Below are 11,575 nucleotides of genomic sequence, written 5' to 3' on the forward strand. Positions count from 1 at the left end.
TGAATCAGAATAAGGTAAGTAGGTAAGGGTTTTGTCTATTTCTATCTAGGTTTCGTCCTACAGTCAACATTTCCTCTGATACCACTTCTGTAACACCCCGAGCTTGAAGGAACAAAGTTGGATGCATCTCATACATGCGCCAAAGAAGACAACATATATAATAACAGAGTGTATAGAGATAAATGTCACAATAACATCAGAGTATTTATTACACAGTGAAAGTCTTACAAAATAAAAGATAAATAAAAAACAAACTAAGGATCATCCTTGGCGCAATAAAGTCAACTGGGAAACGCCACCTAGATCAGATCAAACTCCTCGCCTTGTGGCTCCTCCTGAACCACCTGTTCTTCTCCTGTGGGGGGGGGTGTGAGACAGTAAGGGTGAGCTCACACATGTTCATCGCTCAACAAGTTGTGGGGAATAATGTGGCATGAACTCACCAAAGGTGGGAGTACATGTGATGTGATGAGGACATCACTATGAGTACGACTACACCAGCAACACCTCCACATCAAGCGCCACTTCCTTCATTAGCTGGGCCAATCACTCGGGCCCGTGCCAGAGATCTTAACTTCGTCATGCTACTGAAGAATGAGGGCCCAAAAGAATAGATGACTAGCCCAACTGCGGCCCATAGTGGACAACATAGGGTTGGCCGCCCCTAGGGGCTGCGCCCCCTCTCTATTTATCTAGTAGCTATGCCTCCTTTGTTCTTCGAGTTTTGTTTTATGTTAGCTTTAGCTACTCTCGAACACGTGCAAATCAGCGATATTATCTGCGATTCATTGAAGGGTTTTCGAAGATCGCGAAACCGATGACAGCTTTGGTAGGCAACAAACTGAAGTTCAAGTGGACCTAAAAATGCCAAGAAGCCTTCGAAGCGCTGAAAGAGAAATTGACTACATCACCTGTCTTAGTCTTGCCTGATGTACACAAGCCCTTCTCAGTGTATTGTGACGCTTGTTACACTTACTTGGGATGTGTGTTGATGCAAGAGGGAAGAGTTGTGGCTTACTCGTCCCGACAGTTGAAGGTTGATGAGAAGAATTATCCAATCCATGACCTAGAGTTGGTAGCAGTGGTTCATGCACTGAAGAAATGGAGACACTATCTGTATGGGCAGAAATGCGATGTTTACATAGATCACAAGAGTCTGAAGTACATATTCACTCAGTCGGAGCTGAATATGAGGCAACGAAGATGGTTAGAGTTGATCAAAGACTATGAATTGGAGATTCATTACCATCCAGGCAAAGCGAACGTAGTGGTAGATGCTTTGAGCAGGAAAAGTCAAGTCAACCTGATGGTCGCTCATCCGATGCCTTATGAGTTGGCCAAAGAGTTTGATAGGTTGAGCCTCGGATTTTTGAACAGTATGCGAGGAGTGACAGTTGAGTCAGAGCCCACCCTAGAGCGGGAAATCAAAGAAGCACAAAAGAATGATGAGAAGATCAGTGAAATCCGGCAGCTGATTCTAGAGGGTAGAGGCAAAGACATTCGAGAAGATGCAGAAGGTGTGATATGGGTTCAAGGACCGCTTGTGTGTTCCCAATGTCTAGTCTATTCGGGAGTTGATCCTCAAGGAATATGGGTTCAAGGACCGCTCATGAGTTAGCTTATTCTATACATCCTGGAAGTGAGAATATGTATCAGGATCTGAAGAAGAAATTTTGGTGGTACGTAATGAAATGGGAGATCGCAGAGCATGTGGTTATATGTGATAGTTGTCAAAGGATCAAGGCAGAGCATCAGAGGCTAGCTGGATTGTTGTAACCATTGTGAATTCCTCAGTGGAAATGGGATGAAATCGGGATGGATTTCATAGTCGAATTGCCTCACACCGAGCTGGCTACGATTCCATTTGGGTAGTAGTGGACCGCTTAACCAAGTCAGCTCACTTCATACTTGTCAAGACTAACTACAGTAGTGCAGTGTTGGTGGAGTTGTACATGTCCCGGATCATTTGTCTTCACGATGTGCCAAAGAAGATACTGCCAAACAGAGGAACGTAGTTCACCTCTCATTTCTGGCAGCAGTTGCATGAAGCTTTGGGTACACATTTGAATTTCAGTTCAGCCTACCATCCGCAGACAGACGGTCAGACTGAAAGAACCAATCAAATCCTTGAAGATATGTTGAGAGCTTGTGCGTTGCAAGATTAGTCCGGATGGGACAAGAGATTGCCTTATGCAGAATTCTCCTATAACAACAGTTACCAGGCCAGCTTGAAGATGTTACCATTTCAGGCGCTTTATGGAAGAAGTTGTAGAACTCTGTTGCAATGGGATCAGCCTGGAGAAAAGCAAGTGTTTGGGCCAGATATTTTGCTCAAAGCTGAAGAGAACATCAAGATGGGCCGGGAGAATCTAAAGATAGTGCAATCAAGGCAGCGAAGTTATGCAGACACAAGAAGGAGAGAGCTGAGTTTCGAAGTCAGAGATTTTGTCTACCTGAAAGTATCACCAATCAGAGGAGTCAGAAGATTCAGAGTCAAAGGCAAGCTAGCACCCCGCTATGTTGGTCCGTATCAGATTCTCGCAAAGCGTGGAGAAGTGGCATATTAGCTCAGTCTGCCAGAAGGTTTGTCCGCAGTGCATGATGTCTTCCATGTGTCTCAGTTGAAGAAGTGTCTGCGTGTGCCAGAAGAGCAGTTGCCAGTGGAAGGTCTGGAGTCCAGGAGGACTTGACCTACATAGATAAGCCAGTGTAGATTCTTGAGACTGTAGACAGGGTCACCCGGAGGAAAACAATCAGAATATGCAAGGTCAGATGGGATCACCACTCTGAGGAAGAGGCAACCTAGAGCGTGAAGATGATCTGATGGCCAAATACCCTGAACTCTTTGCTAGCCAACCTTGAATCTCGAGGGCGAGATTCTTTTAAGGGGGATAGGTTTGTAACGCCCTGAATTTGGGGGTAGAATTTTTTTCTTCTTTTTACTCACCAAATTTAGGCGTTACTCTCTTTTCTCTTCCCGTTTCGCTCCTTCTTCCCAATTTTAAAGCAGTGTAGCGACTGGTGTCCGTATTACGTGTAAACAAAAACCTAAGTTGTCATGGGTGTTGCATCATGCCGAAGCATATTTCTTTTGTCTGATATCGTGTTTAATCGCGTGTTCGTCTCGTCTCGTTTCGGATTTCAGTTCGTGATTGGAGTCCGATCTGTGGTCGCGTGTGTTGTGGGTTTCTGTCCCGGCCCGCGACCCAGCCCTGCCCGGTCCGGCCTAGCCCGGCCCGGCGCGCCCCTAGCGCCCGTGCCTCCCCTATGCGCCCCCTCCCTTCTCTCCCTTTCTCCCATTTGATTTTCCCATGCAGCAACCTCCTCTTCTCCACCTCTCTTTCTCCCCATGGTGCCCTAGGTTTTGGAAATGGTGACCGTCGAATTTGGACCCAAGGTGAGCTCCCCTCCCCTCTCTCTAACCCTCTCTCTTCCCCTCCCCTTCTTCTCCACTACGCGTGACCCCTCCCTCGCCCCCTCGCGCGCGCGCGCGGCTCCCTCCCCCAGCCCCCTGGCGCGCGACGGCGGCCCCTCCCCCGGCTCCCTTGCGCGGCGGCGCCCCCTCCCCCCGGCTCCCCTGGCACGGTGGCGGCCCCCTCCCCTGGCCCCCCCTCGCGCGGTGGCGCCCCCTCCCCCAGCCCCCTAGCGCGGCATGACCCCCCTGCTACCCTCGCGCAGCGTGGCCCCGCCCGGTCCTGCGCGGCGGCGCGGCCCTGCCCGGACCCTCGCGCGGCAGCGCGGCCACGCCCGACCCCGACCCCTCGGGCGCGGCTCCCTAGTGCCCCTGCGCGCGGCCCCTCAGCCTCGGTGCGCGGCCTCGACCCTCGGCGTGGCCCCCGGTGCGCGGCCCCTGTCCGACGCGTGGCCCCTAGCAGCGTGGCCCTCGCGGCTTGCCCAGCGCATTCCCGCGCGCGCAGCCCCTGCGCACGTGGCGATCGAATCTCGGCTTAATTAGTTTTTAAATTTAGTTTAATGAACATGCTGCGTCGCGCGCTTCGTCGCGCAGCGAATTAGTTGATTTCAGATTCTATTGACGTGTTGCGTTGCGCGCTTTGTCGCGCTACGATTCATCCTAATTTTAGATTATTTAACATGTGACGTCGCGCGTGCAGTCACGCGACGTTTCGTTTTAAATTCAGTTTAGATGGCGTATGCCGTCGTGCGTTTTGTCGCGCAACGCTTAACGTCTCTTTATAATTAATGCAGGTGTCTCGTTGCGCGCTCCACCGCGCGACGAGTCGTTTATTTCTTAATTCAATTTAAATGTTGTTTCGCGCGTTTTGCCGCGCGACAATCCTTATAATTTACCTTTATCTGTTCATAGTAATTAAACATGGAACATAACTTTACCCTATGCTAAACGCGATGGTGTAACGCCCTGAATTTGGGGGTATAAAATTTCTTTTCTAATATCCACCAAATTCAGGTGTTACCCTCTCTTTTCCTTAATTTTTCTTTTCTTTTTCCTAAATAGTGTGGAGTTATTTTGTGTTATATATTTATAAGTCTAGTAAAATAAAACCTAAAGGAATAATGATTGTTGCATCATGCCGGAATACATCTATTTTTGTATGATCTTTTGCTTTGATGTGCATCTATCTAAAATCGTAGAGCGTGGTTGAATTTGAATTAAAACTAAACCAAGTTTCAAATAAAGAGAAGAGAAAGAAATAGAAAAGAAGAGGAGATAAAGGAAATAGGAGAGAAAAGGAAAAGGCCCATCTCTTCTTTCCCTTCCCGGCTGGCCCACCTGGCTCAACCGCGCGGCCCACCACAGATCGTGCCCCCTCCCGCGGCCCATCCCACACGACTAGCCCACCCCGCACGCGCTTCCGCGGCCCACTCCGCGCTCCGCCGCCCAGTTGCGCTGCCCAGGCATGCCCCAACCCTAGCGCCGCCGCCCGAGGCCCAGCCGCGCCCCAACTCCAGCCGCCACCCTGCATGCGCGTACCCACGCGTCGGGCCCACCCGTCAGCCAAAGAATGTCGCCCCTGTTCATCTTCCTCCAACTGCTCGTGCCCACGATCATAGGATTTCTGGCCCCTGTTTGGTTCAGCTTCTGGGCGGCTTCTGGCCGGCAGAAGCAGAAGCTGGAGCCAAACGGGTAGCTTCTCGCGCCGCTTCTCCTCGACGCGCTTCCGCAGGAAGCCTTCCGCCCACTTAACGCCCGAAGTGCCCGTCAGTTGGCTTCGGTTCGAAGCCGCGCCCACTTCGCTAGGGTTGTAGCCCACGCGACGCTCCTTCGCCGCCGCGAACCCATCGCGTCGCTGGCGGTCCGTCTCCTCCCCGCATCGTGGTACATACGGGCAACCTCCGCCGCGCCGGTGTGGTTTCTCCTACCCCGCGTCTCATTTTCATCTTCCGTAGGGTTCGCGCTCCGAGGACGCAGCCTCATCCCCGTCGCGAAGGAACCTCTCCCCCCATCATCGTCGTTGCAGGTACGGCCTCTCTCCTCGGTCCGTGTATCCTCTCATTGACCACCGCCGCCGCTGTCGTTCGTTGACCCTAAACTGTTGCTAGGGTTGCCGCACCTAAACCGGCGCCGCTGGTCCGTCGTGAAGCTTCCTCTGCTCCACCCTTGGCATCGTCATCTGCACAGGTACGGTGTTGCTCGACTCGATCCAAACCTTCGCCTCCCCGTCCGGTAGTGTAGCTAGGGTTCGTCATACCCTGTTATTGAGTACACGGCCGCCTGATGTGCAGTTAAATCAGTACACGAAATAGGGTATCGATGGTAGTAGTACCTAATTGTATGTCCAATGTTGCCTGCAGTTTGCCCTTATCAACTCGCTGTCTTCGTCTTAGGTTCCAATTTCCAGTGCAACCAAGGTACTCTCATACACATTAGTATTTGTTTGGGGACTACTACTTTGTTTGTTTGGCACAATACAGTTTACATTTTACTTGCTCTGTTCCATCAGTATTATTTGTTTAAGGGACTACTACTTTGTTTGTTTGGCACAATAGAGTTTACAGTTTACTTGCTCTGTTCCATCAATATTATTTGTTCAGGGACTACTACTTGTTTGTTTGGCACAATAGAGTTTACAGTTTACTTGCTCTGTTCCATCAGTATTATTTGTTCAGGGACTAGTACTTTGTTTGTTTGGCACAACCTGTCTGATCAGGGTTCAGTTCATACTTTGTTCATAAATTTGTTAGTTACTAGCTGTATGTTAGTTGCTTCAACCAACATTTGTCCCATGTCTAACATTCATGTCATTACATGGAAGTTAGTACATTGTTGGTTTGTGTAGTACACTAACCAACCTAAATCCACATCAGATGGATTCAGCAGACTCCATAGCCGACAAGGCAATTGGAAGGATGCAAGAGATTGCGGACAAGATATTTTCCGTAGCTCGTGAAACAATCCGTCCAAGACGCGGGTTGACCTCATTTGAGGCTACCAAATTATGTGTAGCATTGGAGGACATTGCTTGCATGCTTGAGCAAGACTCTCTGGTGTTGCAAGAGAATTTGGACAACGTGAACAACGTAAACAACCCTGGTGAAAGCAGCTACGAACCGTCAGCCTTGTCCTCACCACCCCCTGCTGACGAGTACCTTAATCCGGATTGGGACTTTGCGGAGCACTTCGAAAACTTCTGTGGTCTTCAATATGACTCAGACCAGATGCCATCGTTTAGTGACAATGAAGTTTAAGTTGGATAATGTTAGAGTCAGGTGTTAGTGTGACTGGGATAGATCAGGCTTTTGGTTCTTGCTAGTTTCTAAACTGTTCCCTGTGCTTTTGTGTTCACCAGCACTTTTATTTCGTCAGTCCCTATATGTAATTATGGCAAACGAATGTGACTGCTTATGGTACTACTTTTATTATGTTCAGTTTCCTGTTATATTTGTTGTCGTAGTAACTGAACTTCATTACGTAATATGAATCATGTACACTCTTTCACACTAGATGGACAAGTCTGGCAAAGTGATTGCTAAGTGGGATAGTAGAGCAACAAAAATTTACACAAAAATATGTGTAGAAGAGGTCAATGCACGGAACAGGCCACAACAATTCCTAAACGCCGAAGGGTATGCTAACCTCATAAGAAAGTTTAAGGAACGCACTGGTCGCACTTACACAAGGGATCAAATGAAGAATAGGTGGGATTCGTTGAAGAGAATGTTCACCCAGTGGAAAACTCTAAATGAAAGGGCTACAGGTCTTGGTCGAGACCCTTATACTGGTTCAATCAGTGCGCCAGATGAGTGGTGGGCCAAGCAAAATGAAGTAAGTAGATCTTTTTTTTTCTAGACTAACAATAGTATTGGCCATCTCAAACTAGGAACTACCATGTTGGTGCAGGCAATGCCAGGTTGTATTATGTTCAAAACAGCCCCCCTAGAGAATGAGGACGAGCTAAAGGTTATGTTTGGACCCATTGTCTGCACAAATGAAAGAACCCTGGTTCCTGGCGTCGAGGATGCTAATTCATCATCTGATGATCATTTCGAAGCCACTTTAGGTGGGGCTGAAAACAGCACACCTGACCCCTGCACAAATGCTAGTGGGAAGCGTAAGATGCGGCATGATTCTCCTAAACCAAAGAAGAAAAAAGGTTCGAGGGAAGAGTACATGAGAAGACTAGTGGAGGCTTTTGAGTCGCGTTCAATGACCACTAACAAGTCCATTACCTCTGCTGACAATGACCCAGTTCGACTTGAGATTAAAAAGTAGTTGCAACAAGTTATGGATGATGGATCACCAGAAGGCAGCCAACTACATTTGTTTGCCACTCATCTATTGATTGAGAAAAAGTATAGAGATGTTTTTGCAAACTTGCAGACAAAAGAAGGAAGGATCGCTTGGCTTCGCAATGCTTACGAGATAGATCTTAAAAAGTGCACTTAGCTGCTGGTCGTCCGACAACAGAGGCTTATGTTCAGTATTATCGTTGTTTCTGTCTGTTTTATGAGTCTTGTCGTTTCATTGTTGTGAGGAATAAACTTGTCGTGCGCTTCATTTTCCCTTTGAAACAGTTTTCCAGATATTCGAGTTGAACTTGTATTTCAATAATCAGAGTTGTCAGCTTGTGAACAATGTGAATCTGTGAACTTTCTGTCTCCTTTGAATAGTGAATATATGTGGCTTGTAAACTGTGGTTGTACATTATTATGTGACTTATAAACTGTGGTTACATATGAATATGTCTCTGTTGTTTGTGTGCATGCAGATGTGTGACCCTGCTGCACACACATATGATAATGAAATGGATGACACAGATGCAGAATTGGTGGTTGCTATATATGCTGTAGACGTTTGGGGCAGGACTTTCAGTCAGGTTCCTAGAAGAACATTGGTTGAAACTGGTATTCAATGGGTGGAGAGAACATTGGAGAATAGTAACGACTGCTTCGATATGTTTCGCATGCGACGAACTGTTTTTAGACGATTGCATGACACATTGGTGGACAATTATGGTCTGCTTCCAAGTCGGGTGTCAGTACTATGGAAGCACTTGGCATTTTCTTGTGGGCATGTGGGGGTCCACAGTCATTTAGGCAGATAAGTAATAAGTTTGGTCACTCCTTGGAAACAATTAGTCGCAAGTATAGTGAAGTCCTTGATGCACTGTTTAAGATGTCATCTGACATAATTAAGCCCAAAGACCCATATTTCATCGAGATTCATCCTCGTTTGCGAGAGGTGAGATTTTGGCCACACTTCAAGGATTGCATAGGAGCAATTGGTGGTAGTCACTTTCCAGCGGCAGTCCCGGCCTCGGAGCAAGCCAAATATATTGGACGGCACGGTTACGCATCGCAGAATGTAATGGCCATTTGTGACTTCGATATGAGGTTCACATTTGTTGTCACAGGATGGCCAGGATCCGTACATGACACTAGAGTATTACAAGATACTTTGATAACTTATGCGGACAGGTTCCCCCAGCCACCAGAAGGTATATAATTATATACCTTGTTTTTATGACATATGCTATTAATTAATGGCTTAAGTATTTAACTTTTGTATTTCATGTTTGTGCAGGTAAATACTATCTTGTCGATTCAGGTTATCCAAATAGAAAGGGCTACCTTGCACCTTATAAGGGTCAGAAGTACCACATTTCTGAATGGCAAAATGCGAGGCAACCTATTGGGAGCAAAGAAGTATTCAACTATGCACACTCTTCGCTACGCAATGTTATAGAGCGATCGTTTGGGGTGCTTAAAATGAAGTGGAGAGTTCTATTAAGTCTCCCTTCTTTTTCGCTTACCAAACAATCCAAGATAATTATGGCTTGTATAACATTGCATAACTTCATTAGAGAGAGTGCTCTACACGATAGAGACTTTGATGAACTAGGACCTAATAGCATCAGTCATGATGTACCTTTAGGTGAGAGTAGTAGTAGCACATCTGATGAGTTAAACATGAGTGCTTTTCGAGATGCAATTGCTAATGCATTAGTGTCGTAGTTAAGTATGTCAATGTAACGAGTTACTTATGATGTAATCAACTCCACTAATTAATGTGTAATGACCTTTTCTTCGTTATGGGTTTCATTTTATCGTTTGTTCGAACAGAATCTGCAATATGAGAATCTGATTATCCAAACACGTAGATTCTCACGAACAGCTTTTCTACACAGCTGGCGAACCAAACACCTAAATTCTAACCACCAGCTTTTCCCAAAAGCCAGCTTTTCCCCACAGCCAGCTTTTCAGATAAGCTGGTCAGAAAAAAGCCGAACCAAACACACCCTTGGAGCTGCCAACCGATGCGGCCCCAAATCGACGCTCGATCCCACCCCACTCCCTCTCCCCATTGCCCGCGCCCCACCCCCAGCACCCAGGCGCGAGCTCGGCAGCCCATCGTGCGGCCCCTACACGTAGCAGCCATGGCGCCCGACGCAGCTCGACCATGGCAGCCGACGCGGCCAGCGCGTTCTCCCCTGCGCGCGTGCCCGCTAGCCAGCGCGGCAGCAAGCCAGCGCGGTAGCCAGCCAGCACGGCTAGCAGCGCCCAAGGCACCCTGCTCCCTCGCGCGACTAGCGGCTCGCTGCCATGGCGGCCCGCGGCGAGCAGTCAGCCCGACGCCCCGGCGTTCAGGCCCCGCGCGTCCTTGATCCCGTCTCCGGCCTCGTCCCCGGCACGGCATCGCGGCCCAACCGCCCCTGCTTCCTCCTGCGCGCAGCCATCGCAGCGTGTGCGGCTTGCCCGCAGCTATACGGTCAGCACAGGCACGACATGGTCGCGCTGCGCGGTTGGTCTGGCCAGCCCGACCAGACCAGTGCCCCGGTGTGGCCGTGCATGTGTCTCCGGCGCGGCCTCGCATAGGCCCGACTCGGCCTTTGCGCGACCCCGGCGTAGCAGCAGCATCGCCGTCCTCGTGCTTCGCCGCGAGCTCGCCTGGCCGTCCGCCATCGTCAAGGGGTGAGCATCGTCTACGCGTCAGTAACATTGTTTCGCCATGTCTCACGTTTTAATAATTAATTATACTTTTGTTTAACTAACGTTAGTTAACTTGTCCTTTTAACTAAACTAATTTATGGTAGTTAATTTATGCTCTAATAAATCCATGTCAATATTAGTAACTCAAACGTCTTGCCCAAATGCTCGTTTATAATAAATACGATATTTGTTAGTGATCTTCAAGTGTCGCGCGCTGTTGTGCGTGTTGTTTCGTGCACGCGCAGCGCGTCGTCAGGGTCCCGACGACATCCGTCTACCCCTAGACGAAGTTTGTCTACCCGTAGACGACGCCCATCTACCCCCGAACCCGTTTGTCTACCCCGCGTGTCAGTAGTGTTGTTTTGTCGTAAGCATGTTTTAATTAATTAACTAATTATTTGTTAGTCTGATGGTTATTAAAATGGTATGTTAATTAAAAACTAACCCATAGCTTTAATTTATACTTTTATAAATAAATGTTAGCGTGATTAATATCAGCTCAAATGTTTCTGAACTCATACTTGTTTATTATAAACAGGTTATTTGTTAGCGATTATCGCGTGTCGCGTGCGTCGTCACGTTATCCTCGTGTTGTTCGTACGCGTCGTCACGCATCGTTCGCGCGTGTCACACGTATTGTTCCGCACGTGGTGGCGTGTTGGTTCGCGCGTCGTTCTCGCTGGACGCGCACTCTATTTCGTGTGTCGTCCGCACGCTATGTCACGCGTGTCCATGCGTCATTCGCACGCTGTCGTGCTGTTGCGCGCGTCGTAAATTTGTCTCGCTTAGACTCTCTTGTTTTAATTAAATTACTTATTTAACAGACACTTGTTAGTATAGCGGATTAATCGAACTAAATGGTAGATATTATTTATATCTGATAATGTCGAATTAAATGTGATAGTTAATATTTGTTTAGCCTAAACCCATTAACTTCTCGACCGTAGCTTCGACTATCGCATTTCTTTTTCCTCGTGTGACTGTCGTAACGCGCTCTATTTTGTTTTGTATATTTTATTATGTTTTTATTTGAATGGTGTAATGTTCTTATGCATATACATATGTTTGTTTGTTTGTGCCTGTTGGTATTCGCTGTGTGACGCGAATAGAATGCGATCCGTTCCGAGCTTCGAGGAATCGACGGTCAAGCTTCGGCGACCAAGTGATC

This window comes from Zea mays, chromosome 2 (genome assembly GCF_902167145.1).
Source record: "Zea mays cultivar B73 chromosome 2, Zm-B73-REFERENCE-NAM-5.0, whole genome shotgun sequence".
In the NCBI taxonomy this organism is placed as follows: domain Eukaryota; kingdom Viridiplantae; phylum Streptophyta; class Magnoliopsida; order Poales; family Poaceae; genus Zea; species Zea mays.